The 14,374-nt window shown below is 39.5% G+C and overlaps 1 long non-coding RNA gene across 9 annotated transcripts in view; it reads left to right on the forward strand.

The window, feature by feature from the left end:
• Positions 1-14,374, forward strand: part of LOC118146732 (uncharacterized) — a 122,271-nt gene that overhangs the window by 79,826 nt on the left and 28,071 nt on the right. For 3 of the 9 annotated variants that reach the window (XR_013525459.1, XR_013525458.1, XR_013525462.1), the window contains 4 exons: positions 3,832-3,930; positions 4,984-5,075; positions 6,543-6,727; positions 6,804-14,292. This is a non-coding gene — a long non-coding RNA (uncharacterized LOC118146732). The remainder of the gene's footprint in view (positions 1-3,831; positions 3,931-4,983; positions 5,076-6,542; positions 6,728-6,803; positions 14,293-14,374) is intronic. The other 6 variants (XR_013525460.1, XR_013525464.1, XR_008475777.2 and 3 more) reach the window with 5 other exon arrangements.

Below are 14,374 nucleotides of genomic sequence, written 5' to 3' on the forward strand. Positions count from 1 at the left end.
TTTCAAAAAAGAGAAACACACTGAGTACTTTTGTGGCAGCCACACTTCTAGCAGCAGAAATATAAAAAAACATGGTGTATTCTAATGTTATGACTGTGGAGAGAAATGGGAGGGGCCTGACTTTTCACTACAAGCGGCTGGTGCATGGTTTTACTGGCACCAGTAGAAGTCAGGAGACCTGTTAGCATCCTGGCTCTGTCACTTACGAGGTATGGGACCGTGGAAAAATTCTTTGACTATCATTGACCTCGTTCATAAAAATGGTACTAATGGTACCTCTCAGGTATGTGTAATGAACAAAAGTAGTGGGAAATGTAAAAACATTTGTAAACTGGAAACTATGTTTACAAATATGAGACAAAATGATCACAGCGGTATTCAGTGACTTAGTAAAACTCAGTTTTTGTAAACCTGAAGGATGATAAAATGGCCATAGCATCAAGAAAAGGGTGGAAAAGTAGGCAATGGCATGGGGATTTTAAGGAAATTTTCAGTGTTTTGACCTAGAATTTATTTTGGTTATAGATCACAAAGTGTGCTAGTCAGTGAGACCTTGAATATACAAGATGAGATCTTATGCTATAGTGTAGGAGCAGAAAAACAAAGAGCAAACACTTCTCACTATAAATGCTTTCCATAAAGATAATAGAAAATGATAGAAGATATCAAGGAAGTTTGTAGTTAGTGTGGGATGGGAGAGGAATGGAAATCTGTGGTCAGAGAAGACCTCTCTGAGTATGATATTTAAGTGGCCAATGAAAGGATGAGAAAGACAGCCATGTGAAAGTTTCAGAGGAGGAAATTCTGAATGGAGAGAGCAGAGGATCACATCTATTCATTATTTTGCTCTTAACACCCTGGAATGGGCAGAAAGCCATTATCATAATTATTTTTTATGATTACAGTATGTACAAAAAATGTGAAATAGAATCGTGGCACATTTTAGGTGCTTCCTAAATACTTTTTTTCCTTTTAAAGAAAGCTTGCTACACTTTTGAAGTTTGTTCTTTCTCTTTCTTTTCCTTTCCTTTCCTTTTCTTTCTTGAGAGGGTCTCACTTTGTTGCCTGTGCTAAAGTGCAGTAGTGCAGTCTCAGCTCCCTGCAGCCTTGACCTTCCAGGGTAACGTGATCCTTCCGTCTCAGTGTTCTGAGTATCTGGGATTACAGGCATGCATCGCCATGCCCCGCTAATTCATATGTCTTTTGCACAGATGGGGTTTGGCCATTTTTCCCAGGATGGTTTCAAACTCCTGGGCTCAAGCACCGCACCCACCTTGGCCTCCCAAAGTCTAAAGATTAAAGGTGTGATCCACTGCCCCTGGCCTGATGGATGCAGCCAATCACAATGGCACGTGTATATCTATGTAACAAACATGCATGTTCTGCACATATACCCCAGAACTTAAAGTATAATAAACAAATAAATAGTTGCACAGTTGATCACATATTTGCTTGCTTTTATTTAAATATAACATAAATTTTATTACTACATTATCATTTCAACCATTTTTTCTATCAGTAAGGATTTTATAAAAAAATAGGTAGGTTTTATCAAGTCTTTGTTTACCTAAATGAAGCATCTCCTATGGTGTTCTGTTGAGGCTCTATGTGACATATTCCCAAGTTTTCTATCATAACTATCTTAACACTGAAATATTTATATGAGGATATTTAAATTTTTTTAATATTGTAAGTATTACACCAAGTAATATACATATTTATGTATATTTTATATATGTGCGTGTGTGTATATATAAGTTTTTGAGATGGAGTCTTGCTCTTTCTCTCAAGCTGGAGTGCAGTGGTGCAATCTCTGCTCACTGCAACCTCCACCTCCTGGGTTTAAGCAATTCTCTTGTCTCATCCTCCCAAGTAGCTGGGACTACAGGTGCGCACTACCAATCCAGGCTAATTTTTTCATTTTTGATAGAGACAGGGTATCACTGTATTGGTCAGGCTGCTCTCAAACTCCTAACCTCAGATGACCCACCTGCTTTGGCCTGCCAAAGTGCTGAAATTAGAACTGTAAGCCAAAGCACCTGGCATATATATATTATAACATATAATACATATGTTTTATATGTGTTTGTGTGTGTATGTGTGTTTGTGTATGTTTGTGTATGTGTGTGTGTGTGTATGTGTGTGTGTGTATGTGTGTGTGTATGTGTGTGTGCGTGTGTGTGTGTGTGTGTGTGTGTGTGTGTGTGTATATATATATTTTTTTTTTTTGAGACAGAGTCTTGCTCTGTCACCATGTGCCAGGCTGGAGTGCAGTGGCACAATCTAGGTTCACTGCAACCTCTGCCTCCTCGGTTCAAGCAACTATCCTGCCTCAGCCTCCTGAGTAGCTGGGTCTAAAGGCCTGCACCACCACACCTAGATAATTTTTGTATTTTTTAGTAGAGACAGGGTTTCACCATGTTGGCCAGGACGGTCTCGATCTCTTGACATTGTGATATACCCACCTCAGCCTCCCAAAGTGCTGGGATTACAGGTGTGAGCCACTGCACTTGGCTGCCAATATGTATTTTTTAAATGTATTCTTATTTTTGGTGGAGATTGCAAAGTGGAGTTAGGTACTTTGAAGCTAGTTCCTGACTGAAATATGCACATGCTAATATTCTGCCTGTGAATATGTTTCCTTTGGGCTGCCATGCTTGGATAAGCAAGCCAATGGACATATGAAGACAGCAGATGAGCCTGATCTAGAAAGTGTGGATGACATTCTCTACTGGAATGCTTCGGTTTTCAGTACATGCTTCTCTTATTTTTTAAGTCAAATTAGTTTTAAAATACTAAATTGACATTTTGGAGAGACAGAGTCTTGCTCTGTTGCCTAGGCTGGAGTGCAGTGGCATGATCTTCTCTTGCTACAGTCTCCACCTCCCAGGCTCAAGAAATCCTCCCACATCAGCCTCCCAAGTAGCTAGGAGTACAGGCACATACCACAATGCCTAACTCATTTTGGTTTTTTGTTTTTTTGAAGAAATAGGTTCTCATTATGTTGCTCAAGCTCGTCTTGAACTCCAGGCTCAAGCAATCTACCTACCTTGGTTTTGTAAAGGGCCGGGATTCTGAGAGTGAGCCACCAAGCTTGGGTAAACTGAGATTTATTTAAGTAAATTGATTGGTGCTGGGTGTGGTGGTGCACACTGGTTATCTCAACACTTTCGGAAGCAGAAGCAAAAGGATTACTTAAGACCAGGCATTTGGGTCAGGAGCGATGGCTCACACCTGTAATCTCAGCACTTTGGGAGGCTGAGGTGGGTGGATCATGAGGTCAAGAGATGAAGACCATCCTGGTCAACATGGTGAAACCCCGTCTCTACTAAAATACAAAAACAAATTAGCTGGGTGTGGTGGCATACGCCTGTAGTCCCAGCTACTCAGGACACTGAGGCTGGAGAATTGCTTGAACCCGGGAGGCAGAGGTTGCAGTGAGCTGAGATCATGCCACTGTATTCCAGCCTGATGCCTAATGACAGAGCAAGACTCTGTCAAAAAAACAAAACAAACAAAAAAACACCCCACACCAGGAGTTTGAGACCAGCCTGGGCAATATAGTGGAACCTTGTTTCTATAAAAATAACAAAAAAAAGTAACCTAGAATGATGGTACACAGCTGCAGTTTCAGCTGCTCAGGAAGTTGAGGTGGGAAGATTGCTTGAGGTCGGGAAGTTGAGATTGCAGTGAGCCATAATCATGCCACTACATTCCAGCCCTTGGTGACAGAGTGAGACCCTGTTTCAAGAAAAGAAAAAAAAAAGATAAAGTCTTTATGCAACTCATTATAATTTTTTACATGAAAACTCATGCTTGGTATTACCTCAGCAGTGTGTCCCTGAGAAAGTGCCAGAGCCTTTACGTGGACCTGCCAATGGCAAAACAAAACAAAACAACAAAAACACAGTATAGTCAATGCAAAAGAAGGTAAGAATACTGTTTTATTTAAAAAGTCATTTGATGGAATGTTTTTTTTTTTAAATACGAGCACTCATCAAACAGCTAAAGAAAGCGCTATATTAAATGTGTAGTAAGTATAGGAGAAGTGAAAAGGTGGTAAGTTGTATATGTGATCAGGGTCAGTTGCGTCTATTAGAGCACCACTAAAGGAGCTGAATCATTAGTTCCCATTCTAAGATACTCTAAGATCTGAGGAGTCAGGAAAAAGGGAAGAGGAAATGAAAGACAGAATGAGGAGGGCAGAATGTACATGGAAGAAATGAAGAAACGGTACGTGGGTGTAGGTAAAGGAGGGAAGTGAAGTCACATTGATTTGTAGACGAGGGAAGAGCAGAGTGATAGAAATAGAAGGTAAGTAACGTCAGCTTCCAGCGCCAAATTGTGTCAGAGAATTAGAGTAACATCTTCCTGCTCTTGCTGTCATTCTCACTATTGGAGAGGCATTAGGGACTGAGGTACCTCACCACACAGACCTGTGTTTTATCTCCATAGATGAATATCACATAAATGGTCAGTCATGTATGGCTGTAATTTAGTTTTATAGAACATGTTATAACTTCATTAGATAGTATCATATAGCCAAATTAACATAACTGAATAGTGCCGTGTGATTTATGGAGAGGAAGGTAGAGAAGGGATAGCCTGATGAAAAGTTTATTAGAAACATTATGGCTTATAATGCAGAATTAAATTCAGGGACTTAATAGGGAAGAAAATGAGGCTAAGTTCCAGATGGGCAATGAAGGTAAACAAATGTGGAAGCACATTAGTGTAGAACAGGGCATCCAAGTTTTCATGAACTAGTTGAAGAGCTTCTGTAAAACTGACATTGTCATTCAGCACGTGTGGGATTCTGCCCTTCTCAGGAGTACTCAGGTGGTGTTGGTGCTGCCCTTGGACACAGCTCTGAACAACAAGGAAATAGCCTTCCTTTAGAGAAATCTGGAAAAGAACCACTGGATAGCGATTTTAAAAACAGAATCAAGGGAAGGCATTAATCTCCTTTTATTTCTGATGTAGGATTCTGGCCACGGAGGAGGCTGAATGAGATGAAAACAGAAATTACTGGTGTATACTACTGCTGAATACAGATGCTGAAAACAGATGAAAAAGTTGGTGGCAATTATCCATAAAAAGCAGTTAGAAAGAGAAGCATCAGGATGACAGATCTAAAGATTACTTTTGCAAAGGAAGAGGGAGTGTGAAAGGGCAGGGAGGAGGGAAGAAAAAAAGTGTGTTGGGGGACTTTGGAGTTCAAACCAAGGAAGCTTGAGACGCCTCACTTCCAGTTCCTTGGGCACATGCCCAGTCTAGCAAAAGCGGTTGTTGCTGAGAGTACTGGAGGCAGGAGGAGTGCTGAATTGGGGTAAACCACAGCAGCTAATTTCTCTTCATAACTGTCAGGCCACAGAGCAAGAAGTCTCATTGACATGAGTGAATACAATGTGATTAAGATGCATTTTGGCTTTTTTGGGTGGGGGGGGGGTTCAGCCAGTTCTTTGATATGATATCTGTTTTATAAAAGTCATTTACGGAGTAACATGACATGCCAAACTTACCTAATTTTAGAAGCAGTCATACTATAAAATTTATTCTGTGAATACCAAAATTGTCATTTTCTAGGAACACTGCACTGATTATGAAATATAAAAGTTTATTCTTTACTATCAAGACTGTGGCAATTCAATGTTTTCTCTTTTGATAAATATTTTGATATTGAAAGCTTATTCTATATGGTTTATTTGATGTGTTTTAAGTCTTGAATGAGTGAATAAAGGAACTCTTAAGGTCAAACTAGAGGATATGAGAAATGTAGGTGCTTGAGTAGGCACGTGGGCATGGGAAAATGAGAATTTGGAGAAACTTATTTCATAAGTGTGTATTATAGCTGATCAATTTAGAACACTTTTTTTTTTTGAGACTGAGTTTCACTCTTGTTACCCAGGCTGGAGTGCAATGTCACGATCGCGGCTCACCGCAACCTCCGCCTCCTGGGTTCAGGCAATTCTCCTGCCTCAGCCTCCCAAGTAGCTGGGACTACAGGCACGCACCTCCATGCCCAGCTAATTTTTGTATTTTTAGTAGAGACGGGGTTTCACCACGTTGACTAGAATGGTCTCGATCTCTTGACCTCGTGATCCACCCGCCTCAGCCTCCCAAAGTGCTGGGATTACAGGCGTGAGCCACCGTGCCCGGCCCCAGAACACTTTCTTTGATGAGAGGTGAATCTCACATTCACCTGAACTTGCATCCCAACTGTGTATTTCCTAAATGATAGCACAAGGGGAAGCACATGATAAATATTTCCAGTGTTCTGGCATCAATGCCTCTGACGTTTTAAGTTTAAATACTCTGGCATTCACCATCGGTCTTGACATTGATTCTCTCAGGTTATGATTTGCTCCATTGTTTGATGGTCCCTTTTATCCTCGTCAGCCCAAAGTGTTCACATTAATATCCATACTTTTCAATTTTAGTTATAGGCATTTGAAACAATCACTTTTGAAATATAAACTTGTGATTTAGGGATCCTATATTCCTATTTTACTCAGTATATTTCCATCACGTTGCTGTCCTAGGCAATGAAAAGAAGATGCCAAAAAGAACCCTGAAAACCTTAAGTAATTGTTTTCATAGCCAAGCATGAGGACAGCTTGATATCAACACTGCACGAATGTTTGGTTGGCCCTGTCATACCTACATATAATTGATGACACGTCCCCTTTGATTTGTAGAGCCTCCTGAATAACACCCTTCCTTGAAGGTAATTATATATATTTATTTTTAATTACTAACTTTATATTGTATAAAATATATTTGGTTTATTATTTTCTTTTAAGACCCATTCAGCCTACCACTGAAACGGAAGATCCTGTTGAGAGAAGCAGTACAGAGAAAGAATGTACAGACATTGAGAGCAGGTACATTTTCAGTACAAATGGAATGCTGGCAATAAGTGATTGGAAGTACTCACATTCTTCTTACCCCTTAGAAGTATGAGAGATCAAGATTTTAAAAATATGAGCTTTAACTCATGTTTTTATTTTAATATTTTGAATAGCATAACATTTCCAATATGGAATTTTTATACTTGTCAGGGATTCAAAGCAGTGAATTTTGAGACTCTGAGATATTTCCAGTGTCTTATGTGCTATTTAGACTTCTGCTATTTACCTAAAGGAATGCTGTACTTAGATGTCAGTTTCTGAATTAACATAAGAGACTTCCTGTTAATGTCATTACACCGATGACCTGAAGCCTGAGATGTTCTAATAAGCAGACTGTGCATGCCTGCGTACGGGTGTGTGTGTGCGAGTGTGTTTGTGGCATCTTTGATTATTAAAAACTATAATAATTCATTCATAACTGGAAGATAGTCTTTTAAAATGGTGGTTTTGAGACTTTTTGGTATAAAAGGTTTTAAAAAAAAATAATTGTGACCAACATCATGAACATCATTGAGGCTACCAACATCATTGGCTGTTTTCCATTTCAATACCCTTTTGAAATCCTTAACTTGTATTGTGATGCTCAGAAATAATATGCAGAATTTTTATTTGTGTCCTAAAATAAAAGGTAAGTGGTTCTACCCTTTACATATCTTTCTGCCACTTTCTTTTGTGCTCTTTGTATTCTATTTTCCAGATGTATCCATATTGATAAGGTTAGTTCTGGTTTAATTCATTTTACCCTTTTCGTTGTATTCCCTTATACCACTCTACCACATTTAATTAGACTCTCCTGTTGCTGAAAAATGAAGAAAGAAAAAGAAAAAAAGAAAAATAGGATGGGTGTGGTGGCTGACACCTGTGATCCTAGCATTTTGGGAGGCTGAGGTGGGTGGATCATGAGGTCAGAAGATCAAGACCATCCTAGCCAACATGGTGAAACCCCATCTATTAAAATATAAAAAATTAGCTGGGCATGGTGGCTTGTGCCCGTAGTCCCAGCTATATGGGAGGCTGAGACACAGAAATCGCTTAAAACTGGGAGGCGGAGGTTGCAGTGAGCCAAAATTGTGCCACTGCACTCCCGTCTGGTAGCAGAGCAAGACTCTGTCTCAAAAAGAGAAAAGGAAAAAACAAAGTCAGGTTAAAAGGGGCTTTTGTTTAATCAGTCTGTATCTGTGAATATTTACTATATGAGTTTAAGGCTGAGAAGTTCAGAATGCAAGCATGCACCGCCGTATTTTACAAATGCCCTTAGAATTATGACTCATGAGCCTTTAGCCTATGAAGTTATGACAATTCTTTTCTCTAAATAAGTTTACTGTTCTCTTTAAAAAAAAAAAAAAAAAACTGGGAATAGCAAATGACACTGTCTTATTTGACCTCTTATACATCCTCGAATGAAACTGCAACTTACTCATGTCAAAATTCAGAACCAGCGTTTTGAGCAATATATATAGTTTGTGAATATCTCGTGATCATGAGCCCTTGATGATGAAATGGCCTTTCAAGTTTTACTTTTGCATTTTTTGCTTTTTCTTGACTTGTCTTACAAAATTTTAAATTCAAAAGTTCTATTTCTACAGAAATCAGGAATATAACTTTTAAATATATTTCTGTCCTGTCTCACGGCATTGAGAGCTCTCAAGATCTAGTGTGGACCTAGACTTACTTTTACATGGGAACAATGAGGTTTGTTTCTTTGTTATTGCTGTTGAGACAGAGTCTTGTTCTGTGATGTGGTTCAGAGTGGATAAGCTCTTAAAGCAGTCATCTTTCCCGTGGTTCTTTGTGTGGGAGGTAAAGTGGCAGATGAATTTGGGCCTTGTTATACGTAGGGCAGAGCACATAGCTACAACTAAGTGAAACACCCAGCACCTTCCCCAAGAGTACTGGCCAGAGTAACACATTAGTATCTCTTGAGCTCTTCTCCACTGGCAGTTGGAAACTTTTTGCAAGAATCCCTGTTTCTCATGTGATTCCTATGTTTTGCTGACTTCTGGTGATAGGGTGTTTTCTCCTAAACTGAGCAGTTCTGCCTGAAGAGCTAGAGAGAATGTGTTGTGTTAAAATGAAGTAAGTGCAGTAGTCCCCCAGTGAATGCCTGAAAGCACAAATAGTACTGAATCACTCACTGTTTATTTTCCTATACTTACATATCTATGTTAAAGTTTAATTTATAAATTAGGTGCAGTAAGAAATTCACAACTAAAAATAAAATGAAAAATTATAGTAATATGCTGTAATAAAAATTATTTGAATGTGGTCTCTTAAAATGTATGGCTCTCACCCTTTTTCCTGTGATAATGTGACACAATGCCTGTGTCATCAGATGAAATGAGGTGAATGATGTGGGCATTGTCATGTAGTGGTAGGCCACTATTCACCCCCTGACTCTAAGTCAGAAAAAAGATTATCAGCTTGGAGTGTTCCTAGACCTTCAGGCCTTAATATGTTGATGGCTGGATGCAGGAGACCATGTTGATGACTAATGGTGGGACAGCACATGCAGTGTGAATGCACTGGACAAAGGAATGATTCACATCCTGGGATGATAGAGGACAACAGCTCAAGATTTTACTGTGCTTCTCAGACTAGGATACTAACACTTAGGACTTGTTTATGTCTGGAGTTTTCAATGTAATCTGTTTGGAGTACAGTTAACTGTTAGTAGCTATAACCACATAATTCAAAACTGCAGATGTAAAATCTGTGTTTGGACCTCGAGTCATTTCTTGGTGTACAATTCTTAAATTCCTTAGAATTTCCAAAGTGATGTCTTTTGATATGCTAATGAATGAAGACTGGAAACTCCTAGATAGATTCAGGATGGGAACTGGTCACCATCCTGAAGACATGACTGATTAGAGGGCTGAGATCTTCTGTCTCGCTCTGTGAACTCTGTGGAGTAGAGGAGGGCTGAAGGTTGTCAATCACCAACAGCCAGTGATTAATTAGTGATGCCTATGAATTGAAGCTTTCATAAAGTCCCAAAGGGACTAGGCTTGGAGAGCTTCCAGATCTCTGAATACATGGAGGTTCCTGGAGGGTGGTGTGTCCTGAGAGGGCATGGAATCTGTGCCACTATCCCCATACTTAGCACTATGCATCTCTTCATCTGTACCTTTCGTAATGTCATTCATAGTACGCTGGTAAGTGTATTTGCCTGAGTACTTCAACCCATTCCAGCAATCCAATTTAACCCAAAGAGGGAGTCCTGGGAACCCCAATTTGAAGCTGACTGGTCAAAAGTTCTGGAGTTTCAGACTTAGGACCCACATAGGTAGGCAGTCTCGTGGGACTGAGCCCTTTACCTGGGGAATCTGATGCTATCTGCAGAGTTTGAGAACTGAGTTAGATGACACCCAGTTTGTGTCATCTGCAGAAGTGATTGCTTGCTAGCTGGTGGGGAAAACCTCTCCACCTGTTTGCTCACAGAAGCCTTCTTTGTTGATGATTGTTGCTGTGGTGTGAGAGCAGAGAAAAACGTGGCAAGTGTGTCTTTTTCAACATACAGCGGATAAGGGAACTGCCTGCTGTAACTGCTGTAACTGCCCTCTCATGCCTTGGTCCAGGAATCATGCTGTTTGACACTGTCACTTATTCCACCTGTTCCGCTAACAATACCATTTTGAGCCAATCTCATAGGATTTGGCTAGGATGACGTGTATACTGCAGTTCACTTGTAGATATCAAATTTTGATAAATTTATTCTTCTTTGTATTTAATAAATAGAAAGGGAAGTAAGAGTTCTTACTGCATTAATTACATGCCGATAGATATAATTTATATTAATCTAATAAGGTCCCAGGTATGCTCTCAAATGAATGCTTTGTAACAAAGCATAAGTACTATACTTTAAAGAAAAATGATTTAAATCATGTAAACAACTGTGCATACTTTTTTTTAAAAAATAAAGATCGAGTCTTGCTATGTTTCCTAAAGCCTCAAACTTGTGGGTTTCTCAAGTGATCCTCCTTCCTCAGCCTCCAAAATGTTGAAATTACAGGCATGCATCACTGTACTTTCTTATGGTTTTACTATTCTATACATTATTGACTTAAAATGCATTTTACCTCTTCCTGTAATAGATTCTGGGAGTTCTGATGAATCTGGAGTCAGGTAGGATTTTACAGATTTAAAAAATTATGTTAACTAAGAAAATATAGACGGAAGAAAGTAGTATCTGTTGAGTTTTGTATTCTGGGCTCAATAACCTATTGTGTGCTATACATTTATCTCATAAAGCCATCACAACATCTGTTTTCTTATAACCTACTTTTATTAAATAGGCAACTGTGGTTTAGAGATGTTAATTGGATCATGATCCCAGAGTTGACAAAGCAATTGACCCACAGTTTGACTCTCAGCCTATCTGGCTGTCAAATCTTTTATCTTGCTCCTCAGTACAGATTGATGGAGATACCTATACAGCACTTTGACCAATTTAAGGTCTGAATAAGATTAGTCAGATTAATTTTAATTAATGTTTAAATAAGTTAAACTTTCATTCTAAGTTACCGTTAGAAATGAGGTTAGTCATTGAGTTTGTCCTAATAAATTTGAAAATCTTTGTGGTAACCAGCATCTTCAGAATCTTTTTTTTTTTTTTTTTTTTTTTTTATTAACCATCAAAGCCTTCAGGGCAGAGTAAAGTTTGGCCCCAGGACTGGAAGCTTTACAAAACCAAGATTTGGCAAGTCTTGGAGAGAAATCATTTAACTTCCCAGTTTTGTTTTCTCTTTAGGATCGTATTTCTGCCTACTTCCATAATGCTTTATTATTATTTCTTTTTCCATGACTTTTCTTCCTTGGTGTTTCTTTTGTTCTGTTTTGAAATTCTGCTGGTTATATATTTCCAATTTTCCTGTAGACAGAACCAAAAGCACATCAAATTACAAAAACTGAAGGAACCTTAGGACGAATTAAAATATCTTCTAGTACTTCAATCTGTGTTGAATGTTCTGCTCAGATAATTTTCTAGATAGAGAACTTGAGACTCAAAGAAATTAGGATGTTTTTGGACATAAAATGTAGTAGAAATGAGATTTGAGCTCATTTTAACGCTCAATACTTGGCCAGGCGCGGTGGCTCACGCCTGTAATCGCAGCACTTTGGAAGGCCGAGGTGGGTGGATCACGAGGTCAAGAGATGAGACCATCCTGGTCAACATGGTGAAACCCCGTCTCTACTAAAAATACAAAAAATTAGCTGGGCACAGTGGCGCGTGCCTGTAATCCCAGCTACTCAGGAGGCTGAGGCAGAATTGCCTGAACCCAGGAGGCGGAGGTTGTGGTGAGCCGAGATCGCGCCACTGCACTCTAGCCTAGGTAACAAGAGCGAAACTCCGTCTCAAAAAAAAAAAAAAAAAAAAAAAGCCTCAATACTCTTCCTTCATTTTTTATTCTATTGACATTTTGATGTTGTTTTTTGACAGAGTTTCGCTCCTGTTGCCAGACTGGAGTGCAATAGCACAATCTCAACTCACCGCAATCTTCACCTCCCAGGTTCAAGTGATTCTCCTGCTTCAGACTCCTATGTATCTGGGAATAAAAGCATGCGCCACCATACCCGGATAATTTTGTATTTTTAGTAGAGACAGGGTTTCTCCGTGTTCGTCAGGCTGGTCTCGAACTCCTGACCTCAGGTGATCTGCCTGCCTCGGCCTCCCAAAGTGCTGGGATTACAGGGTGAGTCACCACGCGTGGTCTGGCATGTTTTAATGATACAAAGGGGGAGTGGTCTGGTGCACCTAGTTGATAGAATGAGAAGGGAATTAGCTGGTGAACCCAATGGAAATGGCTGAGAATGGAATGAGCAGGGGAAGGCCAAGTTTGAAGAGAAAACGACACTGTATACAGACTGTTCAATACGAGATTAGAATATTGGGGTTTATGACAAGTCTGATAAAGATGAAGGATGCAAGATACTGGAAATTAACTATAAAGGCATTTTAAAATAGAGGATTCAAGGAAGCTCTAAACTGCTGTGCTCTTTTTATTCAAGAACTGAAGATTTTTGCTGTAAGATTCTAGAACATTTGGAGACACTGGGAGGAGTCTCTACAGCTGACAGAAATGTGGTATCTAATTCCATCACGACTTAGAGGAGTGGCTTAGAGCCCCTTGAGTACTGATGCACTGGAGATTGCTTAACTACATAGATCTGTGGCCCAGAGCAGGTGTCTCCTCATCTCTGCCTCTTTTCCCAATTCACAGATGTCCTTCCCATATCCATGTAGGCTGGGTCAGGGGCATCACTGGCTGTCACATCAGTTCAGCTGGGGAGTTGGAGCTGTGTCTGTGCTGGTAGATAGTAGCAACTCCAGTTAGGTTGTTACTCAGGAGCAGGGATATAGAGCACTCCCACTCCTGGTCATTTGAGGCCATCCTTTCAGTGCTTTCAAAGACTGAAGATTTGAAGACTGGAAACTGCCTTGGAGCCCTGCATAAGTGGAATCTGGAAGTGGGAACCCATAGGGAGAAAGGTACTTTGTACTTGGGGAAATAGAGGTACAACTGCCAGGACTGTTTTTCCAGCAGTCTCTCTCGATGGATATCTGAGTGCCTATAAAGGTTTTTAAGGGCTTACTAGTTTATGTGGACCTGAACAAGGTAGGACCTATAGAGTGAAAGTAACTGCATTTTTATAGTTGTTAATATTTTAATCTTCCTGGGAAGAGTATCCTCAATAAGAAAATACACCTTATTAGACTTCTGTACATTTAGCTCTCACACATTTCAAATATAGCAGGGGATTCTCTGCACTCTTTTGGGACAAAAAAAAAGCATTGGGAACTTCTTAAGTGGTTTTCATGCTGAGGAGTCAAGACTGCCATTTTGAAGTGACACAGATTAGTCTTTTAACCAGAGATAGACAATGGACAAGAGACAGTGGATCTTCCTATCTTGTTTTAGGTCATAAAACACCTTCCAGTTTAGGTGACAAGTTATGTCATCCATTAATTGAATTTCATGTTCTGCTTCAGGACAGATAATTTGTGAGGGTAAATTACTGTCAAGCTCTGCAAACATATTGGCTGCCACTGTTTGTTATGGAGCTCAAGGTCAGTTTTGATAGAATATTTTATAGATTTAGACAGCTGGAGGCAGAAACAGGTAACTAAAATCTATTTTTAGAACAGAGGCCATAGTTTAACTGTATCAAGAAATGTTATTAAATGTACAGATGGCTGACCTTTTCCCAGATTGTGTTTTTGTTTTTTGGAGGGAAAAGCTGAATATGAACTGGCAGTTAAAAAAAAACAAACTTCCTCATTTTTATTGTCTATGTTTGCTCTAAAGCATTTTCCATGAACTGTGAACTGTGTGTGGATTCATGTCCTAACCCAGATGATGAAGAATAGACTGTGACTACCAAGGTAAAGTGGTCTCATAAAACCTTCTCAGTCAACTTTTGCGTAGTATTTACTTTTAAAATTTAGCAGTGACTTAACTACTATT

The sequence above is a fragment of the Callithrix jacchus genome, chromosome 13 (genome assembly GCF_049354715.1).
Source record: "Callithrix jacchus isolate 240 chromosome 13, calJac240_pri, whole genome shotgun sequence".
NCBI classification, from domain to species: Eukaryota; Metazoa; Chordata; class Mammalia; order Primates; family Cebidae; genus Callithrix; species Callithrix jacchus.